Raw genomic sequence first — 23,901 nt, 5'->3', positions numbered from 1 at the left:
GTTCTCTGTCAGGGGCAGAGGAAGCAGCGGAGAGGGGGTGGCGGGGACAAAAAAGACCATCCTCCCCAACCGCGAGACCCGACAACGCTTAGCCGCCGCACGGCAACATCGTCTCCGAGGACCTCGCGATACGGCACGGCGGTTTAACCGTATTAAACAGCCTCTGTTTTTGAGCTTCTACGCAGCTTGTTTGTTCACAAAGCACTTTACGTGGCATCATGGTCTCGGCTGCTGTTGGGTTTCCACTTCTATTATACTTGGAGAGAGCTGACACAGTATGATCCAAGCTGCAGGCTTCAGGGGGTGGCTTTTATTTACACCACTTTCTCCTGGTACTTCCAGTGTCCTGGCAGCTTTTAGCCAAAGGGGAAGTAGCGCACGCCTGGAAAGGAGCGCTTGTTTTAAGTGCTTCACACTGTTTGTGTCTTTTGTTGACTGCTATCGCTTTCCATTGCTCTTGGCGGGGTGAAAAAGACACACTTAAATACACACTGAGCAAATGAAGGTTAAGGCTAGCGTGAGCCTGACCGTGGGATAGTTTACATCTGCTAAGTACCCAGGGAGTGGCGGCCAACGATATCGACTCGATCGAGGGAAAAAAGGCTCAGGTGCTGTCATTCCTCATTGATCGGGTGGCGCGTCTTACAAAGCACTGTAGACAAAGTTCCCATAGCCAGATTTACACGCCGATAACACAACATCGCGCCCTCGACTGTCATGTAGCTCGGCAAATGACTCCAAACGTGGTGCGAGAAGGTCAAGGTGAAAATTCTTTCCGTAACGACGGCTCATTCGGCTCACCGGTGGACAATTTTGCATGAGGCGAAGCGTGAGCATTTTGCTAAGTTTGCGAGTGCAACTTTGTGCTGTTTAATTTACCTTGCTTGATGTCTGCCAGATGTACCCGAACGTAGATAAATTAGTGAGCACTTAATGCTCATCTTACAAATGAACGCATCTGTGTCACATTGAAAACGAACGGCTGGCCTCCTCAGCTAACCTTATCCCCCATTCTCTCTTACTCGCTCTCTCCTTGTCACACATGAGCTTGGGGGATTGAGGTTTCAGTGAGCACACACTCAGAACAATACCCACGTGGGCCTGGAGAAAAACTGTGCTTAATTGTATTAATTTACTGCATGGACTAACGAGGAGGCAACAAGGGGAATGGCACATCAATGGCAGCGCTATCTGACAGAAGGGGTTCTTGCCCAGGCCTGCGAACGGCTACGAGGGGACCCTCTTTCTCCTTATTCCGCTCTGTTGCTCTCTTCTCCCAGCGCCTTGGGCTCCGCCAGATGTTGTCAAGAGAAGGCATTGTGACACAGGACTACTGCTCCCTACAGCAGGTGGCGCCGCAGGTCGTTATTATCACATGCGCGCAAACACGCGCAATCTCACTTACATGCACGTGGGCCTTGTTGACCGTTTCTGCTTGGTGAGCAAGCGCAGATGAGCTGTCTAATTGGATGGCAAGTAACAGCCTGACAAGATTTCTTGCAAGAATACCTAAATCAGTGGATGAGATAATGAGTGAGCTGAAGATGCTTGCCGAGCAGCATCGGACTGGTGGGACTCACTGGGACTGTGGCTGCCTTTAGGGCATCCGCCACAGCGTAACCAGTCCACTGTAGATCAACAGCCAAAATGGGCCCTCACTGCAGGCCTTGAATGAAAATAGAACCCTCTGTATTTCACTCGCTCTGGCGAAGTGACTATGAAGGAGATGTGAAGGAATTTACGATTGACTAGGAGCAAATGGTGGATGCGTAACTCTTTAAGCGGGGTCGCCATCAGACCAAAAGTACTTTTTGGAATAGCCTACTATTTGGACCCCCCAAAAAACAAATCCATCCAAAAAAATGTGTCTCTGTCAGTCTGTCCACATGAATTTAAATAACAACCCTGTTTTGTATTAGAGTATATTCGCCACTTAATAAGGACTTTTTTTTATAAATTTCGAAAGTTTCAAAAATCTGTGGATTCTACTCCATTGGTTGAGCCAATGCTGAGCAATTCATATTATAAATCACTGAATAAATTACAATAAATTAAATTAAATAGAAAAAAATATATTTTCAATTGTAATAATATTCCACTGTTTTTCCTTTTTTTAATCAAATAAATGCAGCCTTTATGAACATAAGACTTTTTTCCATTCCAAAAAATATTTATTTATTTAGAATAAAATTACTACGGTAACACTGTAAAACGTACTTTAATGAGCTAACGTTAACAAAGATGGATAAATATGGCAACAAATGTATTGCCCATTGTTAGTTACAGCATTAATTCATGTTATCTAATGGGACCTTATTGTAAGAGTATTGAGAATTTAAACGAAACTCGAGGAAAAAAAGAACGGCAAAAATAAGTGTTTCGTTACATTTAACGGCAAAGCAAATGCAACAGGGAATGGAGTTTGTAGCAAAGGGAGCTGGAATCAAACTCTATGCAAGTAAATGAACTAAGTAAGTGCTGGACCAACCCAGGGTGACATTTGGAATGCAGCATTCCCTAACTTATTAGACTACCGTGCAGTCATTATCATAGCAGTGCTGGGCCAATTCATTTTCAAAGTGCACCAGATGTGCTCCCGCAATTATTCCAGCAAGGACTGAGGTTCAGATGTGTGCTCACACTCCCGGTCTTGTTGGAACTGCAAATGTCTTCCATTTGAATTCCTGGCTGACCTTCTCTCATTTTGTTTTTTTACATTCCATTTCACATGCCATGTTTTGCATCGGTCTGGGGCGAGTTTGGAACGGTGCTAACTATTTTTATTTATTGCGGAGTTCTTGCTCGCAAAATTGCCTTTTGAAGCGTTGAATGAGAGAGACTGATATGATTATGTGTTATTCTGATAACCCTCAATCAGAAGGGACTGAATAATTAAACAGAAAAGGATATTTCATAAAGACTGAAAACCAAAAAATATCCGAAAACTTTTTTGTCTACATTTTGAGCAGTGCATCTATTGATTGCTACAGTAACTTTAAATATGGGGCATTGCATTAACGGTAATCTTTGAGGCGGTCGGCTGTAAGGACATAATCTGTCGACTGTAAGGACATTCTTGCGTATTTTACAGAGACAAAAAATGTCTAAGTCTAAGTAGAACACTGATGCCCTCTGGCATGTGTCACCGCTGGACACCTCTCTCGAGTGACACAGAAGAAGAGAGGAGGCATAGCAGGTGAGGTTAGGAGTTCTTCGTCTTGGGCAGTGACAATGGCTTGAAGCGTCTGACACCTTAAAGAGGCTGGGACACAGATGGGAACTGAAGACCTGTCATTGGGTTCTGGAGATATTGTCTCAGGAACAGGTCCTCCTGGATTGCAAAAATATGCAAAGATAAAACAGACAGAATCCCTGAGTCCTTTACAGTGTCTTGTCTTGTGTAGTAATGCATTTAGTTTTCATTTCAATAATAAAGAAAAAAAATAATTCAATTGGAAACATTATTATTTAATGTAACATATTTAAAAAAAAAATGGCAATGCACAAACTTATATAAAGTTAAAAAGTTTTTATAAAGTCTTGTGCGACAAAAAATATTTCTGGAAGATTGTCTGATGGATTGTGAATGGAAGCCGGTAAACCAGACCGTTGCTAAAATGATGCCTAAATAGCTATTGGTTACCAATTAACCATTCAAAATATGACCACTAACATGTCTTAAGACAGTAAATTCTGAATTTATGTCCCAATGACATTAAATGACAAAACAGCAACTATTGAGAGATTCTGTACCTTGTGTTATTTAAGTGATAATAAATAAGACAAACTTACATATTATTGTTCAGTGGCATTTTAAAAGCATAACATGAGGTCGTCACCCTGTGATGCTGTGATGCTGAATCATGGCCTGTGAACTGTACTGTACCAATACTCCATGCTAGAAAAGGTCAAGAACTGATCTTGTACAGGTTTTCTTTTTTCCTTTCTGTGCAAATGCTTTTCTTTTCACTTCGCTCTTTGCTTCCAATTAACTGAGTAGGTGTTTTATCCCATAATTAGTATCTTCATTTCCTGTCTGAAGCCTCATTATCAATGCAGCAAATTCACCCACAGTAATAGCTTCTAGTACTTAATGATGCCATTATTCTTAATGATACTGTTTTTAGCTACAAAGGAATAATTACAGTTCAGTTCTACTAGATATGCATGGAGAAAACGGTGTATATTTTTTTCCAGTGGGTGCGTGTGCATGTGTGTTTTTGTTTTGTTTTAAAATGGACACTTGCCTGAGATCACATTTTTGCACTGTAACAGGAAGTGTGTATTGGAGAAAAACATGGTGAAATGGAGCGGCAGAAAGTGAGAAATCAAAAGCTCTTTAAAGTTTTTCCCCATCATAGTTGAGCAAACATTTGTTATATTTTGTCACCTAGGTTTTTATTCAATGACTGCAGAATAAATATTTAAATGTACATTTAGTTAGAGAGATTGTTTACCGCTTGCTTTTACTCTTTCAAAATATCCCTATTTAAACGCATGTATACTAACAAATTCAGTGACTCACAAATACAGGTGGATGCCCACAATTTACTTAATTTATATTGGCATCATCATGTTTTATAATACATCTAAGAGCTCTGAAATGAAACAGGACATTTCTAGTTCAGCAGTAAATGTATCATTTTAAAACTTAAAAGGTTTTATATATAAACTATAAGATAGAAAAACAAGTTTTTGTGAATTTTGACTATAAATGTATGCTGTGATGAACTATTACATGTGACGCCCTCAAACTAGGGTTAGTTTCAAATTAGTTTCCCTCTAAACTAATTCTTGTTAACCAACGATGACAACCAAAACACTGCACAATGATATTGATAATAGTAATAAAAATAGTAATACTTATAATAAATAAATGGTGGTAAAAAAATAAATAAATAGTGGTAATGAATATATCTAATTTAATTTCAAATATACGATATCGATACAAAATCTCTCATACTGACCAACAACAAATATGGTAGCAATATATATATTGTGCATCACTACTATGGAGTCTTTTTTTTATAACTTGCGCACACACACACACACACACACACACACACACACACACACACACACACACACACACACACACACACACACACACACACACACACACACACACACACGCACGCACACACACACGCACACACTCTCTCTCTCTCTCTCTCTCTCTGTAAAAAGAAAAAGATCAAATTGAAATTACACACTGTAGATAAAATGTGTTTGGGCCACAAAAGAATTGGTTAAAATGACTCTGTACAAAGCCTTGTTCCTTTGCCAGTTCAATTTCCTCTAATGTCACAAACTTCCGACTCTCGGTACTTGACAACGCAGGCCATATTAGAGTGAAGTCAGCCATTTTAACCCCCCTATTAAGCCTCTCTGAGTACTCATTTGACTTTGGACAGAAGTCTAGGTGTCCTGCTTCTGTGGTCCAGCCTTGCTCTCAAATGTCCCACTGACCAGATGTCCAAGTGTACACCACAGAACGGCGCAACATCCAGTCCATCTTTCTGCTGTTCGAGTTTTCAATGGCTCATTCTACTGCAACAAAAAGGGTTTCAGAAGCTATTAAAACGGAGGACGTACCCTACGCCACAGGCGATTTTAATGGGGCTTTGAGAGCCAGCATGTTACAATTGCTAATTGGTAGTGTGAAAGAGCTTGTTGTGTTTTGCCATGTACACTGGGCCTGCCTTTACATTGCACAACCCTGGAGGCAAGAAGATTGTTTTAGAGTAAAAAGCACGACATCGTTCTTCTGATATGACTGCGTATTCGCACGCGCTTACAAGCGGCGCATTCAAAAGTCCGCATCAGCCAGAGCGGCTGATGTGCGTGCTTCTGCGCAAGAGCTGTTCAGACATCAGGCTCGAGAGTGTTTTGTTGAAAAGAAGGACTTTTGTCGCGTGTTTAATTGAAAAGATGCTCGAAACTGCCTAAGGTAGTCCTCTTTACTCGCAACATGAAACAGCATTTTAAAAATTTAATGCTAATCTGGACAGGACCAGAAGTTTGCATGCAAATGAGCGGATGAATATGCATGGCCGTCATCTTATGGTTTGCGAAAAAACATGGGATTCTAAAGCAACTAGACAAAGGTCTTTGTTGCAGCTTCTCTCTGATACCTTGCCAGGGTAATTTCCATCTGTCTGCTCATGCTTAACTCCCCTCTCTCTCTCCATCTATCTCTCTCTCTCTCGCACTCCTGCACCCCACTCAGTTCTGGCATTAGAACCACAGGAAACAGTGTCCGTTCCTTTACACGATGCGACAGTCTGTTCACCTACCCAGTGCTAACGCGGCGTGATGTGCTTGTTGGCTGATCAGAGAGCCGCTGAGCTGAAACTCCTGACTCGCACCTGAGACACTCACCCCTCCACCCGCATCTCTCCTCCTGTCCTGTGAACACACTCGCAAACTCCTTCTGTCCCACTAAATAATGGACCTCTCCGACCTCGCAGCCGCCTGGCTCCCGCTGAACTCTGGTTCTGTTCTCTGCATTCCGGTTTCCAGAGGAAAGAGTTGTTGCTCAGAGGTCGCTTTTCCATAGCTCAGGAGTTCTCAGTCGTGTTTCAACAGATGTTTCTAGGGAGAAATAAAAATAGACACAAATGAGACAACTGGTGACATGCAGTAAGATCGTAGAACTATAAAATATAAGATATCATGACCCAGATTTTTGAGAAATGTTTGAGTTCACAATGAAATCTCTGACTTTTAATTGTGATATAGTTTTAAAAATATTAAAAATATATATATAAAAGCAGCTGTGAGTTATAAAGTCGTGGGAAACAAAGTTGCAATTGTGAGATTCAAAGACACATTGCGAGATATAAAGTAATATTGAAAGATATTGTGGATAATAAAGTCGCAATTGTGAGAAACAAATTTGCAATTGAGAGATTTAAAGTCACATTGCAAGAAATAATGTAACATTGTAGGTTACAAGTAGTCATAATAGTGAGGTATAATATTGCAGCTAACTTTTGATCTATTTTCTTACTCTGCGGTGCAACAGGCTTCCAAACATATAAGATAACCAGTGTATTTTTCTCAGATGAACAATCTGTGAAGCTATATTTCTAAGTAAATCTCACTTGTGATTTTTCACTTCCTCTCACACTTCTGCTTTAAACTTCCTCAAACCTGCATTACACAGTTTCCCCCAGTGATTTTTCAGTCGGTCTCTTTTGGTTAAGATGCTTGTCCTGATTCCAACACAGATTACACATTGACTACTTTATCTAAATCGAGCGAGGTATTCGCCGATCATCTCGGCAAATGAATATTGTCACTCAGATTTTTCAAATCCTCCGCCTGTGCTTTTTCTTTGATCAAATTTCTCAGTAAAATGAAGAAGAATCTTAGTGTGAGGGCAAGTCTACATTGTCCTAATTTCACTAAAACTAGTTTAATCATGAGACATGGAGACAATGGATTTTCCAATCATCTAAAAGAAGCACTTTTGGGATTGCTTGCAGTGATGAAATGACTTTGTTTCGGTGGTCAGAGACGCTTACAAAAATCTTCAAGTCGAGCTAAGGAGATTGCCGTGACGGCTGAACGTATGTCATTTTATTAAGTTGAAAGCACGATTTAAAAAATATGGCTGGCCTTAAGCTGTAAAGCATGTTGAAATTGTGTGAGCATTTAATAAAGACACTCAGACATATGGCAGAGTCTTACTAAGACATCTGAGGTCAAGGGGGAAAAGTACTACAAGGCTGAAACAGCAGTTACAGCACTAATCTCCAGTGCATAACCCAGGAAATGGCATCTCGTATCATGAGCATTCAATCATTCACTGCATTATGGAGAACTTTCTAACAAATATAAGCAGTGCGGTCTGCTTAAAACTGCATGATGCCGGCTTTATCACATCGAACACTGATTTCTTCTTTTAATTCCATGTGAATTACGTAAAGCTCTGATTGTGGACCTGATTTTATACCTTTATTTTGGGTCACACCTAGACAAGATATGAGACGAATCTGAGCAAACAGGTTATTTAAATCAGATTTTTGACTTAAGCGTTTTTCACGTACAGATGACAACGTTCTTCCGCAATCCTACAGTATTATGCAACCAGGCCAGTAGTTGGCGATGTCACTTTGGAAAGAAACACTACGCGCCTACAGTATAGACAGAACACGTAATACGCATGCGCATGGCTTCACTGTTTTCACAAACTCACGATGTTGTAATTGTTGTAGACTATAACAGTATTGTTTTCTAAAAAAATTGCACTTTGAGAAAACGGTTTTCAAAAGTTTTTTAGGCCCCTACAACCCTGTTGTCGTGTAACTGAACGGCCAGAACGCACAAAGTTTTAAAGGAGAACTCCGGTCAATTTTAACATTGAGCTAGATTTTTTGTAAATTTGGAGTGCTGTCAATACAGAGAACAACGACAAAAATCGGTGTTGCCTACACCGTGTTATCCTATTTTTAAAATTTGCACCCTATTGACTTGAATGGGGCAAATTTTAAACCTGCTTTTATTTCTCTTATCATCCTTGATGTGTCATACAAGTGCCCAGCCATGTTGAGTGATTCCTTCAGAGTGAACACGGTGAATCTGACTGCAGTAGATGTGAAAGATATTCATAAAAATGATGTTAATTCAACAAGCGCACAGACCTTTATTTAGTTCCTGTTTTCGGTCGAAGTCCACAGTAGTCGATTGTCGAGTTCACGCGCGTGATCATAGGTAACTAAACCTATGCGCGTGAACTCGACAATCGACTACTTTGGACTTCGACCGAAAACAGGATGTAAATACAGGTATTTGCGCTGGCTGAAATAAAAATTTTATTCATATCTTTCACATCTACTGCAGTCAGATTTACCGTGTTCACTCTGAAGGAATCACTCAACATGGCTGGGCACTTGTATGACACATCAAGGATGATAAGAGAAATAAAAGCAGGTTTAAAATTTGCCCCATTCAAGTCAATAGGGTGCAAATTTTAAAAATAGGATAACACGGTGTTGGCAACACCGATTTTTGACGTTGTTCTCTGTATTGACAGCACTCCAAATTTACAAAAAATTGAGTTCAATGTTAAAATTGACCGGAGTTCTCCTTTAAGTTTTTAGTTGAAAACGCTCTCGTATAAACTGACCAACCAGGGTTCCTCACGCAAAGGGCCGAACTAACAAATTGCTTTACATTCAGGAAGGATGAAAACTTGATATTAGGACAGAAAAGGCATCGTTAATTTTTTTAATAGAGTTATTATATTATAATACTATATATATATATATTTTTTACACATTGGTAGCCTACCCACAATATTTTTTTTGTGAGACTTCCACTACTTAAGCCACTATAGGCAAATAACTAGAAGAATGACAAAGTGCAGTACATGGATATATCAAATAGCAATTTGCAGTATCAAGCAGCATAACAGACTTTTTGTATCCAGCTAATTTAACTGGAAGCGGAAGACACCACAACCCACCTCCCACATTAAAGTTACAGAAGGCCTCACCCGCTCTTACCTTAAAAATAAGGTGGACATTAAACTTTACATATCATTTGGTTGCTTTAAATCAATTTAGAGTTCTTGAAAGACGGTGTTTTCTTCAATGGCTTGCCTTCACCAGCAGGGGGAGACATGTGCTGTGTGTACTGAACCGAACACCCACACACCATAATCTATTCTCACCTCTCCCCCCTTCTGCTCTCCTCTCTCATCCCCTCTTTTCTTTTAGAAATAAAGGCCTGTGGAGAGAGAAGGATACCACCCTCATAAACCGCTTGTGCCGTGCGTAAGGGAAAGGGTGGGGTGGAATGTCACATCAGATAGGTCAAGTGCTAATTTTGCTCCTATCTGTCAAAACAAGACACAGTTTAGAAGCTCCATTAAATGCCAAAGTCAGACAGAGAGCACGGGTTACTACCTGCCTTCACCTTCAACTTTTTCACCTGCCCTGCCACTAATACAGACCAGCAGAAGAATGTCAATGTAATTCCTAAGAAAGAGATCATCGGGGTTGTTTCCCGCCCCTCCAATGGCATATATTTGCTCGACGGTATAAGGGTCGCTAAAACTTTGACTGTTTTAGACAGACTTTGCAGTTTGGCAGTGTGTATAGTGATGGTTCTGACTGTGTGTGTACATGTACGATTATCTCTCTGTGTTTGAAGTGCTGATTCACACACACTGATCCACTCTATCGAATAAGCAAACAGTGGCGTAGGGGGCATTATCACTCCCTGCAGCAGGACACATTTTGGCATGAGGACAACAAGATGGGTTATGATGTTTCTAAATGTAAAACAAAGTCTTTAAAAAAATACATCTGATAACGCTGATTAAAATTTGAATTTGGGTTGTTAACCTGCAGTGTGACATGCTACACTTCATTTAAAACTATTTTTAAAATACTTGTATAATTATACATGCCGTTTTTATGACCTCATATTAACTGAGTGGTTACATGAAGTATTAGGACTATTAAAATTAATTTGTCACACTGCAGGGCAATTTAAGTGAACTACGAAAAGCTAAAAGGTCATTTTAAAATGAATGTCAGTTACCTTATCTTTTTTTTTTTTTTTTTTTTACTTATTCATCAACTATCAAATTTCTTGTTGGACATTAACAGTTTAGCAACACTCTTCACACAGTTCACTGCTTAAGAAATAATATAGCATTATTAATATTAATAATAACAATATATTATACAAGAAACACTCTTTAAGTCAAGAAACTTTTTAAGGCAGAGTTCACTGCTCACTTTATATGTTTTAAAACTCTTCTATGTCACTGAAAAAATAATTGTTTTCTATTTTAATTCATTTTAAAATGTAATTTATCCTTTATTCAGCATCATTACTCCAGTCGTCTGTGTCACATGATCCAGATATCATTCTTATATGCCACTTTGGTGCTCATTTCTTATTATGATCAACATTAAAACAGTTGCGCTGCTTAAAATTTTTGTTGAAATTGTGAATTTTTTCTGAATTCTTTGATGAATAGAAAGTTCAAAAGAACAGCATTTATTTAAAATTGAATAGGCTCATTTTTATTTTAAATAAAATGTAAAAAAAAAAAAAATATTAACATATTATATACAAATGATTTTTTTCTTGTTGTAACACTTAACCAAAGTGATATACTAGAAGAGTTTTAATAAACATACACACAAGGAAATGTACGTCTGCTAGCATGTGTAGTGTGTGTGAGCACGCACGAATATGTGGGAGGTGGATAATGTAAATACAATATATGTGTATCACTCCCTAGAGGACGCAAGCGCTTATAAAAGGAAGCTGCTTTCAGTGTCTCATTAAGAAGCAGATTTTGCATTAATTAAATCTTCATTTAATTTCCAGGTTTTTGATTTCCATTATAGGCTCTGGTGTGCATTCTGATCTCCTGCCCTTTAATCAGGGGTTATGGGGTCATTAGCCTCCATTTCATCAGGTTGACCCCTCCCCGGCCCAGTCCTAATACCCTCAGGGGTGCAGTTAGCAGATTTACCCCCACCTGCCTGCCCCCCAACAGGCGCTCTTATCACCTCATCAACTATTCCTCGTTTTGGACGTTCTTTGGTGTTTTTCTGAGCACAAGGAAGAAGAAAAAAAAGGTTCCACCGATAGCTTCATTTGTGCTGACAGCTTTGCGAGTTCATGCCAAAACAAGCCCCCCTTTTTATCTTGAGTTCTTAAATAACAACCAGTGACAACAACATGTTTCCATCCCAAAAAACCCAAACAACTTTTGAGTGACACGAGAGACCCCAGGACCGCCGGGTTGCTGTCTTTCTCTCGCTCTGGTGTGCTCTTTTGTGTTTCCACGAGGGACGACAGTGTGACAAGTGTGTGTCTCACATCCGTGACTTGCCTTTTGTGTGAATATGTATTCAAAATGCATGTCCCTTTTTGTTTGACTGACTGTCCACTTATCTGCACGTGGCGACCTGGGAGAGGGGGGTTGCAAACCAGAGCAATCATGAAAAAGGTGCTATTGTGTGCGAATGCATCATTGGGACTTAATTTATGATGGTTTATGCTTTAAACAAGTGTGTGTGTGACGCTCACATGACTTAGACACGCTCGCATGTCTGAGTATAATGTCGGAAAGCGGGAAAAAAACGTGCGAGCAGAGATGAATTGGCCTCAAGTTTCAAAGAGAGTGTGTAATGAAGGCTGCGTGCATGAGGAAGCAGCAGCGCTGGGCATATTTGGCCACACCTGAGCCCCTGTTGAATGAGCAGTGACATCCTCCAATCACTCTCTCTCTAACAAGACATTGAGGTTACTCACGTCCACTCCCTGATCCTTTACATCAAGTGTCACGCCAGTTCAAACAAGCACCTGCAGATTTTTGAGCTCGTTCATTTTAAATGTAGCTTCCAAAAATATAAAACAACTTTACGGTGGGCACCTTTTATGCTAATGGAAAAAATACAATTAAAAGGCCCACGACCCTGCAGAGAATGGATTGATCGATGGACTATTAAAGGTATAGTCCAGCCAAAAAAAAAAAAAATCTGTCATCATTTACTTCTCATGTTGTTCCAAACCAGTATACATTCTTCCACTGAAAACAAAATTGGATATTTTGAAGAATGTCGTATAACTAAACAGTTTCGGTTCCCATTGACTTCCATTGTGTGGACAAAAAATACAATGGAGGTCAATGGGAACTGAAACTTAAAAATATCTTCTTTGTGTTTAGCAAATGAAATAAATGCATACAGGTTGCGTAAATGATGACAGCATTTTTATTTTAAGTCAGCCATAAAATCCTAAATACAAACTCCCTCCCCATGGACATGTCATGCACTCGACTGTCGCAGCTTTAATTACGTAGCGGAGGGGGAGGGGCTATCAGATTCTGATGTTGAATGACAAAATAACCATAAAGTTCATACACTACACGGTTGAGTACATAGTGCATATAGTGCATCATTTGGGACACAACTATAAAGTCATAACTGAGAGATATAGTGTTAAATTTTTGAGAACTGGGCAGAAATTCATCAAGAGCAAAAAGTGAGCAAAGCCTCTAAAAAAAATAATAAAAAAGGCTCATGACACTCCTGCTCCACATTGTAAAGTTTAAAGTGCAAAGCGTTTTAATCTTTGGTCTTTTGGTCTGTGTGTCGTATCCATGCGTTTAAGACTCTTAAAATGGGGGCAACGTACCTTTGTACTATGCAATTGAGCAGTTTCAGATGTGGCACTCGGACAAGAATTTGTGTGTACATGTGATCAATCTCACGAGAGACATGATCTGTCTCTTTGAGTGTAAAATGACCATCTCTTTTATGATGGCGGCCCCCCTGTGATTGTCACGCACTGCTGTGCGTCTAATTGTCGAGTGATGTTAATCCCCAGGGAAACGTTCATAATGCCATCAATGGAAAAATTACAGTATCATTTGCTTCATTAAAATTAATATGTTCAATAGCAACACCAGTTTCATAATTCATTAGTTTATGACCTGTGACAAGATGTTTTTGTCCTCACCACACTTAAAGGGATAGTTCACCCAAAAATGAAAATTCTGTCATTATTTTCTCATCGTCATGTCATTACAAAAACCCGTGGAACACTAAAGAAAATATAGGTTTCAACTGTTTTTGTCCATTGAATGAAAGTCAGTGTGGTCTAAAACACTGAAACCCACTAACTTTCATATTTTTCGCATTTTTATGCGTCATATTATACACAAAAATTGTTACAGTTATAAATGACAAATAATAAATGAGACGTTTCATACTGTAGGTTCTTTGTTTTCATCAGAAAAAAAAGCATTCTACCTGCCTTACTAATGCAAGCAGTTTGAGGTTATGTTAAAATAGCTCAAGGGTCATTTTTAGAGAAGCGTATATCAAACCAATAATACTTCTCGGAGAAGTTTGCCCGTTCTTATTCCTCTCCACAGTCTTAAAAGAGCAAAGGGGAACTCTTTCATGCATGAAAGAAGAAGAGCTGAACAATCATCACAAAAGCCCTTTACAGACACTTCTCGAATTTCCTTTTTTTCAATTACCTAGAACTTCCTTTAAAATGCAACGCCACAGTGTGTTGTCCCTGACAAAGGGAAACGACTTTCTCCATGTCCTGAGCGTAATTGCCTGGGGGTCTGAGGCATGTTCAGAGTTCCAGTGATGTCTTACTTCAGTTTAATGGCCTCTTATCATCTTCAAAATAAAAACGCACACTTCAAACCTGACAGAGACACTTTTGTGTCAGCATATAAACAACAGGTTTAAATGTGCCCCAGGCTGTATTATTTGTAGACGCTGTTATATTCGATGTTTGTTATTTTATGGTTTAACAGCATCAGCAGATGTCACTTTGGGCGAAAGACACACCCAGCAGTTTCCTGGGAAGTGACTGCACCTGTCTTCTGGCATCAGATAGTGTAAAAAACACTCACAGCTATTATAAATATTATGCACGATGCATATATAAAACAACTGAATCAAATTAAATAACACGCACTCTATTGAATTCTAGGAAAAGGCTATAAATAAAAGAAAAAAAATCATAAAGCACTTTTTACTGAGATTTTGCAAGATATTGTAATGCTTGAAAAGCTGATATTGTGCACAGAAAAAAATAAAATGTATAAATCCTTTACTCACGCCAATGTCATTTCAAACCTGTATAACTTACTTTCTCCTGTGGAACACAAAAAAAGTAAATGGGGTCCAATGTTGTTGTTTTGGACCCTATTAAATTTCACTGTATTGACAAACGTGATCCAAACATTCTTCAAAATGTCTTATTTTGTGTTCCACATAAAAATACGAAAGGAATGACATACGGGTGAATAAATGATGACTGAATTAGCTTTTTTCAATGAACTATCCCTTTAAATATATAATTAAAAGTTAAGGACAAGACACCCTTGAATGTTGCATGGTGTGGTACGCCAGGTCGTTACTTTCTCTTTGGGTTAAACAGTGCAATGGCTAGATGGGTCTTTAGTAACCTTGGCTGGAAGAGAGCTGTTAGTCCCTCCCTGAGGTAAAGGGGATTTAGACCCAACATCCAGAGCTCTGCGCTGGCCTTCTCCCTGCCAGGAGCTCTAACTCACTCACTCCAGGCCATTGTGTTCTCAGCACATTCCCCTGGAAAAAAGGAAAAACAATGATGGACAAAAAAGCCCACACCGAGGGCCATCTGCTCTCCCCGGAAGCCGTGAAGCTGACCTCCTTGTCACTCTCACTGTCCGTCCCATCTCCCTAAACGGTTCTGCGAGATGGGAGAACCCACCGGCACCGGGCCAGGGGAGGCATGTCCTCTCACCTTGAGAGAGTCGGACGAGACCTGACAGACTCCAGGACTCAATTTCACCTCTGCGAAATAAAATGCAGGATGAAGAGGTGAGGAAAAGAGAGACTGAGAAAAACAGAGAGAGACACAAAAGAGGGTGGCGGTGTGGAGTGAGTGGAGTGAGGGGGCAGGGTAGTGGGAAAAAAGCCTTGTGTTGCTTTGCTTTGTAATAGGAAGGCTACTTCTGTTTTGCCACATTAGAGCAGTTATTTTATAACAAAGAAGAAAGAGGAACTTATTAAGAATTCTTTAGAGACACCGTTTCTTTTCTTTTCACCAGTCAGTGTGGGAATTAATTTGCAGCACAATGGGTCACGCAGATGGTGGCAAGAAATCTATCACCATTATGATTGACACTTAAAGAATTCTAAATTTGAACAAATTAAATATATTGAATATACTGTAGATAATTAACCCTAATGTTCTGTTGAACGTTATTTATGCTGCACATATAAAAAAATATATTTAAATATGTTTCTATGTTTAATTCAAAGCCCAATTATTCATGGTAGTTTTATACCTGGGGTGTAAATGTGATATGAGAGGTACTAAAAGGTATTTTAAAACAGAACACGGGGGTACAAAACAATACAGCAAACGAAGAAAAAGAAAAATACACAAACCTATACAAACAAAACCCAAATTAAACAAAAACAAAACAACAAACAAACAAATCAAAAGAAAATACACAAAGCTATTCAAACAAAAAACAAACCAAACTAAAACAAAACAACATACAAATTAAAAGAAAAACACACAAAGCTATTCAAAAAAAAAAAAAAAAAAAAAAAAAAAAAAATCAAAAGAAAAATACACAAAGCTATTCAAACAAAAACAAACCAAACTAAATCAAAACAACAAACAAGTGAAAAACACACAAAACAAACAAAATTCAATGAAACTAAACTAAAACAAAACCCGTTGTGTTTGCTCTTGCTTCTGAACTCTCAAAAAGTCCAGTAAAATGTCTTGCTGCAACATAATGAGCCCAGGTACAGGTATAGCGGCGGAGGAAGATAAAGAGATAAAGATAATGTATGAGCTGAGTTCCCATCAAACTGCTTTGTCTGTGTTTATTTGAAAGGAAAAACCAGGCTACAACAACACACTTTGTCATTACAGTGTTTCCTCTTGCCTCATGGAACGATGAAGCGCTCTAGCAAACACATCTGTTCTCTCACAGAGCAGATAACAGCACTACAGATCTTGTTTTCAGGTGCTGGAAGAACATTGGAGGGTGGGAAAACTGTATTTCACGAGAGCCAGTTGTAATACTGTTCATATTGGTCTTCAATGTACCTGAGAGCAGTTTATTTCAGTTCCTCATGTTTCCCATAGTTCCTGTCAATATTATTATAACACTTTTTTCTCCGTTTCTATTTGATGTTTTCATTATTATTATTTTAAATATGTTATGCTGTTTTCCATCTGATAATTTGAACTGGAAAAATAAATATTATAAAACGGTGATTAACAACAAAATCTAAAATCACAAGGAAATGTAATCATGTTGCAATCTATGATTCAATCATGCAAAACTCAATTAATGTATGTACATTTATAACGATTTCCAATTTTGACACTATAAATGCATTGGATATTAAATGTATCCTTGTTTATCTAAAGGAGAACCATCTTCCTTCCCAAAAGTAACATTATTATTATTAATAAACTGCATTGACAAGATGTACCAATATAGCTTATTGAACACTAATGTATTAGCACATGAATATCATCCAAAAATTAACCAGCTCATTATTCCAATTATGCATTACACACTTGTGCATGTGTTAAAAAGCTTCACCAATATTTGTTTTTTCAATATCCACCGTCATCCATCTTACTCTTAACTTTGATGGCCATTTATCCAATTATTGTGTCCATAATGGCTTTTCATCAGCTCATCTCTCCTTCCCAGCGTTGTGCCTTAGCCATTTACCTTTCCTGGAAATGTCAGGTTGTGTCAGAGTTGTTGGCAAATGTTGCTGCAATTATCTTGACTACTCGGATTCCTTAGGGAGGGGAGCTGATTGCTGCTAATTTACCCGTGTGAGTGCAGTAGGCCTTACCGTATAGACCGGTAAGGAGGACATGGGACGGAAACGAGCGAAGGATAATCCTTTTAATCTCAGCTCTAAAAGAATGCCAGTTTTATTTAGTAACAATTATTTCTTTTAAACCCTACAGATTGTGTTTACCCCGACAACAAAGCTTCCAAAAGTCAATTTCCGTCCAACTGAAAAGAATTTAAATAAATAAAAACACTTGAGTTTCTTCAGAAACCTTCAGAGAAACTTCACTGAAAGCTCGCCATCGACTGGCCCCCCTTAGCGCTGTCTTTACTTGGCCTTCTGCATTTAACGCTTGGACGCAATCTAACGATTTAGATTGAAGTTTGGGCACCGTTTCGCCGTCTGAACGCTTCTCAGAGAAGGCGGATGTACTGTAGTGGAGGTAAGGTGTGTGAAACAATACCTCTTTCCAAGTTGTTCCCTTCCACTTAGCTACTGCTTGAAGGCAGCACCAGGTGTCTCTGCTTCCCACTGGCACTCCTTCTCTTGAACCGAACCGAAAGAGGGAAAAAAAATAAAAAAAATGAAGGAAAAACCCGACAGCCACTCAACCTTCACAACCCCCTCCTTCAGAACCCCCCCCCCCAACCCCAGGCAAAATGTATCCATCTGATTCTCGCCGCTTCTTCCTTCACATGAGGAAGAAGTGCCAAGTGCAGCTAATGTGCTGCTGGAAGCGTGGAGCGTTTGTGACACTCCTCAGCGCAAACGTACAGCTGGCATGAGCACAGACAGGTGGCCTGGCAAGAAGCTCCTTCCAAAGGAGCCGGCACGGCCTGAAAAAAAAACTCTCTTCTGTCTGCCGTTCCCTCTCTTTCTTTCTTGTGCTGCTAGTTTTGTTATAAAGTGGAGCCGCGTTTCAGAGGGAGTTGTGATTGGTGAGCATATGCGTTACATATGTTCAAAAATGGTGGAAGGATTGAAAAACAATAATGAGTCAACTGAGACATGCTAATTAGTTAATTGGGCACTGTGAGAGCTTTTCTTATGACATACAGCACATTTAACTCGCGTCTTAATGATTATTTGACGTCCACAATGTAAAAATGTGATGAAATGGTTCATAAGCATCTTCTTTAAAGGAATATTCTGGGTTCAGTACAAGTTTGGCACAATCAACAGCATTTATGGAATAATTATTTAACATTGATTTAGACTCGCCCTACATTTTCTTTAAAAAAAAAAGGAGCAGCAAAATATTTCAGGTTACAGAAAGGTACTTCATGTAAGTGAATGGGGCTAATATTTGGAGGATTTAATAGCAGACATGTGAAGTTTATATTCAATAATAGATTCCATTAATTATTCCGTTACAATTTATGTATTTATTTGTAAATCAAAATTTTTACAGTTGCTTATGGTTGAGGCATTGTCATTGCTTGTCATGGCAATTAAGTTGTAAAATTGTATTTAACTTTACGTTTACATCTTGTGGCTTTACTTTTGAAACAGTGAGTATTTTAACATTTGCGGAATGGCCCCATTTACTTCCATTGTAAGTGACTCACTGTAAACCAGATTTTTTGTTACAGAAAAGCAAAAAAAAAAGGGTAGTAATCAACATTAAGCCACAAGTGCTTAACATGTACTGAACCCATAATATTCCTTTATGCAAATATTTATAGCTGTAATACCTGATAATTCTAGCTTCATATTATAATGATTTTGGTTTGAATAGAAAAAGAAAAAACAGAAAATCTTCTGTCAGGCATTTAATTTAGCCAAAACATTTTAATCTTTAACAAAAAACGACTAACAGGAGAGAAAATACAGTTGCCATTGGGTGTGGGGAGACTGTATTTATGAAGACAGACAAAGGATTCACATCTTGGCTTTCTGCTTTGCTTTGGCACTTTCCAGTGGTGCCAAAATGGGCAGTGCCAGCACTTTGTGCCCGCTCTGCCTTCTCCTCCATCTGCTGGGGCAAGAGGCCTGAGAGGGTCAGTGCCCGTTACTCTGTTCTTCTCTTGTCTCAGCCTGGAGCTACAGTGGACACACTTAACGCAGCCTGCAAAAGGCTAACGCTCATGTTCCATATGTTCTTCATTTATCTCCAAACCAATCCCCAAGTAGTTACACATGTAAAATGGCGTTTATAGCAATAAAATGTTCGTGTTTGATTTGCTGTAATCGCTTCAAGGAGCTTCCATCTCCCCGCAGACACAGACAGTTGAACAAACATTTACAGAGTCGTGTTTCCATCTTCTTAAGATGAGCCTAAAATAGCCTAAAGCAAACTTAACTACCTCTGGGAATCATTCAATACCCACGCACAGCGGGTGTAACAGCCTAGAAAATCACTTAGGAGATTTCCCCACTCCTCAGCACTGATTTTGTAGTTTTTTTCTCTCTCTCCCCTCATTCCACTGCGAGAGTCTATGTTTTAGGCTATAGTCCTTGATTCTTACACATATTGGTAATAGCCACCAAAAATGGTTAAACAATTCGACAAAATGACACATTCTGAAAGCTTCTTACTGTACAATCATTGAAGAGAGATCTCATTTTAAAGGAATAGTTCAACCAAAAAGGAAAAATCTGTCATTATTTACTCATCATCATGGTGTTTCATACCCGTTTTAATTCTGCGGAGTACAAAATAATAAAAATGTTGAATAATCTACTAGACCCTCTTTTCCATACAATTGTAGTTAAAATTATAATCGGGAGCTGGAACTTTTACGTTCAAAAAGGGCACAAATTAAACATACATACATGCATATACATATATACTATAGCATAATAAAGACTTTTAAGCTATATGAGAGTTGTATCTAATTTTTCACTAATAATGAGTAGGCCTAACTCGAGAATCTGACCCGTCCGATTTATATACAAGAAAGTCCTACGAGTTTAGAGTAAACAATGACTCCACTTGCTTATGGGTTTACAGTAAGAAATAACAAAAGGGAGTGAGAAATGTTTTGATGTGAGTGTCCTTTCCTGGAGCATAAGTCATATTGTTATTTAACATGTTCTCTTAGAGAATGTGGCTGTGATGTAGCAGCAGTGGGTTTCTTCCACAGAACAAGAGGTCTCAGAGGTGCCATGGGCTACAAGAGTAACGAGCAGGGCAGATTAGAGTCTTTCTCCAGCTCCGCTCCAGGCTGCCCAGTCAACTGTCACTACGCTAACACGACCTGTCGCTGCTCTCAGCGCCTCTGCACACTTCCTTTCCTGTCAGACACTGTTTAATACAAACAATTAGCATCGGGAGCTAACGGCTAGGAGTAATTTCCCAGCCGCCAGTGCCTGGAGTCACTGCACTACTTGTCAGAGGATCTCACCACGAGCTAGTGCTACTCCTGGCTGGGCATGATATGTCTGTTGAGTTGTAATTGTTACCACACAAAAGCATTTGAGCACATGCAAAAGATTGTCTTTGTTCAATTAAGATGGAAACAAAAGAGTATGATATATAATCCTGCATGCACATTATGATTAAGTATATGCTGGTTTTTGATATTTTTTACTATGCGTTTGAATAGAAACATACAGGTGAAACTCGAAAAATGTGAATATTGTGCAAAAGTTCATTTATTTCAGTAATTCAACTTAAAAGGTGAAACTAATATATTCTCATTACATGCCAAGTGAGAGCCTTTATTTGTTTTACAGCTTATGAAACCCCAAATTCAAAATTAGAATATTGTGAAAAGGTTTTCATAAGCTGTAGGCCATACTCATCAAAAGTATAACAAATAAAGGCTTGAAATGTCTCACTTTGCATGTAATGAGTCTAAATAATATATTAGTTTCACTTTTGAAGTTGAATTACTGAAATAAATGAACTTTTGCACCATATTCTAATTTTTCGAGTTTCACCTGTATATAAAATACTTTTTCCAAAGACAACATGTGGTCTAATTTTAAATGTGCCGTCTTCATGTATATGTATGTATATATATTTATTTATCCACTGAGCACAGCCTTGAAAAGCTGCTCTCTCAAATTAATTTTTGAGAAGTTGAATTCCTCAAAAACGGCAAGAATGAAGACAAAACAATTGAAACCTGGCAGAGAATATTCCAAGCATGCTTCTCAAAGCAGTCAAAATTATGAACGGCCTCTTGGTAATTAAAATCTTGCGTTCCCCAAGGAGCAGGCATTTAACTAATGAAAGCTGTGTTCAAATGAAAGTTGGACTCTCTCATTAACAAGCATTAGAATGCTCTCAAAAGAGTCGTGTGTAGGGTGAAAGCATGTCATCAAAACAGTCTTTGCTTAAAAGACTCTGGAAAAATATTGTAATAAAGCCAGGATCCTTGCCTAAACAAGTTCCAAGGCCAGTAAAACACAATTATAATGATTGCTTGGAGGGGGGAGTCATCTTAATACATACAATCTTAATTAAAAGGCTTCTCACTCTCTCTCTCTCTCTCTCTCTCTCTCTCTCTCTCTCTCTCTCTCTCTCTCTCTCTCTCTGTTTGTGTGTGTGCTCGTTTCTGTAATAGGAGGGGTAGTAGAACAAAAGTTATTTTTTCTTCTCCCCCCTCCCAAATATTTAAAACTTCACTGCAGGGTGTCATGCTGATATCCATTTGAAAGACTGACATTTTGTGTATGTGTGGAAACTGCCTTTGAATGTAGCCCAGAGTGACACTTATTTTCATACGCACGTAAGCAGGCAACTCCATGGGGCAATGTCTGCCCAGTTGCCCAACTGATTTGTGAATGTGACTACAAGGTGAATGAGAAGAAAACAAGAATTCTTTTCAGGGATAGCGTATTTGATGTCATCATTTACATACATTCAAATCTTTATGAAATTACATATATTAAATAATACTTTTATTACAGTCTATTACATACATGCAAACCATTTCAAACTCACCTGTCCTTTAATTACTTCAATATTATTAATATCTAGCTAATTATTTCATAAGCTAGTATTGTATTGCATTTAATTGTAAAATTATATTGCAAGTTGATTCACTCATTATTCAAATTATGTATAAAAGGAAATATTGCAAATAAAGTCACAGCTAAAAACTTTTGTTTGACATGATACACATCATACAGTATAGCCATATCCTACTGCTCATGGAGTGAGAGAAAACACTGATATATTATTAATATTTTTAAAATATTAATGTTTCAATAAGTAATACTATTTTATTAAATTGATATATTAATTATTAACAACATATAATTTTATTAAGCAAATTCATAAAATGTCAGATTCAGAATTCTCTGTTGCCACCTCAAAATAAATAGCGTTATCCAATCAGAATTTTTTCTTTGACAGTTACAAGCAAAACAGAATATGTTGTTGTGAATCCCTATACAGTACAAATGATACAAATCTAATTACAGATGGTCAGGTTCATCCGCCAATGAAAATGTTGTATTTGTACCAGGTGGATAGTCTGAGGCCTTCAAGCGAGAGTGAACATCGCGTTGTTCTGCGTCGTGTTTTTGGAATGTACAGTAGGCTAATACTACGAGGGCTTGATTTGATCCCAAACAACAACTACTGGTAAGTGCCTTTCTGCCAGTTTTCGAACTTGTCGATTGCTTACAATGGGGTTTAAACAAGGCTAGCTTAAGTGTTGTGATGTGTTTTTGTTGGTGGTTTTGTGTCTGTTTGTGTTTTTGACTTTTTTGACAATCGCCTACAACTGTAACATAAGGAACTGTGACGAGATAATTCCTATAGTGTGTATTAATGTTGAATCGATGTTTTTTTTTAATTTAATGAACAGTTTTGCGTCATAGCGGTAAGTACGTTACCACACGAGAAACAGTACAGGAAGCTAGAAATTAGGCCTAAATTAGACCTAATTGAAATGCATTAGACGAAATATTGCCATATGGTTCGCCAAAAGAAGTAAAATCGGAGTCAACTGTGTCTGTGCGTTGAATGAATGATTCAATAACTCACTCATGGGTTGCTTCTCTAGTGAAAGGCTGCATACTAGTGAGGCGGTGTCCTCTTTTCTAGTCCAGTAACGTTAACTTACTTCTGGAGCCTTGCATGGTTACATCACACATGTTCCCGCCCCCACGGCCATGACACGAAAATATAGGCTACTATTAAAACGTAATTTTGGTAAAATACTTTGTATTAAATACCTTTATAGTAAATGGCTTTCTATTAAAGATACAATATGTAACAATTTTGTAATAAAAGATACAAAAATCACTTGGACAGTGTGATATATTTCCTGCAGGTATGTAGCTACTTACAATATCCCAAAAGTCTCCAAAGATTTTTTATTTCAGAGAAATTCCAATTTTAAATAATTGTCCGTCCCGGAAAAAAATGTCGCCTGTCAGTGACGCAATATCCGCACTATCCTTGGTTTCCGCAATATCACGTGGACAAATGCGTTAATAAAAAAAAGTTCCTCTAGCTGGGACACGAACTTGGGTCTCCCACATTATATGATGGCACACTTGCCCACGACACTATCGTGATGCGATAGCCTATATCAACATTATAAGTTATACAAAATTGTCGGCTGCGTCCCCGTACCCACGCATGTAATAGCCTATTATGATTTCCGTCATT

The 23,901-nt window shown here is 38.5% G+C and overlaps 1 long non-coding RNA gene across 3 annotated transcripts in view; it reads right to left on the bottom strand.

Moving 5' to 3' along the window:
• Positions 1–23,352, bottom strand: part of LOC307009213 — a 28,243-nt gene extending 4,891 nt beyond the window's left edge. The window contains exons 1-4 of one of the 3 annotated variants that reach the window (XR_013799968.1): positions 23,272–23,352; positions 17,791–17,872; positions 6,382–6,594; positions 2,251–3,331 (exon numbers count right to left, since the gene is read on the bottom strand). This is a non-coding gene — a long non-coding RNA (uncharacterized lncRNA). Of the gene's footprint in view, positions 1–2,250; positions 3,332–5,460; positions 5,551–6,381; positions 6,595–17,790; positions 17,873–23,271 lie in introns of those variants that run through there. The other 2 variants (XR_013799969.1, XR_013799967.1) reach the window with 2 other exon arrangements.
• Between the last annotated feature and the right edge of the window lie 549 nt (positions 23,353–23,901).

This window comes from Phoxinus phoxinus (genome assembly GCF_949152265.1).
Source record: "Phoxinus phoxinus genome assembly, chromosome: 13".
Classification (NCBI taxonomy): Eukaryota; Metazoa; Chordata; class Actinopteri; order Cypriniformes; family Leuciscidae; genus Phoxinus; species Phoxinus phoxinus.
This window is presented reverse-complemented; position numbering and strand designations above follow the sequence as displayed.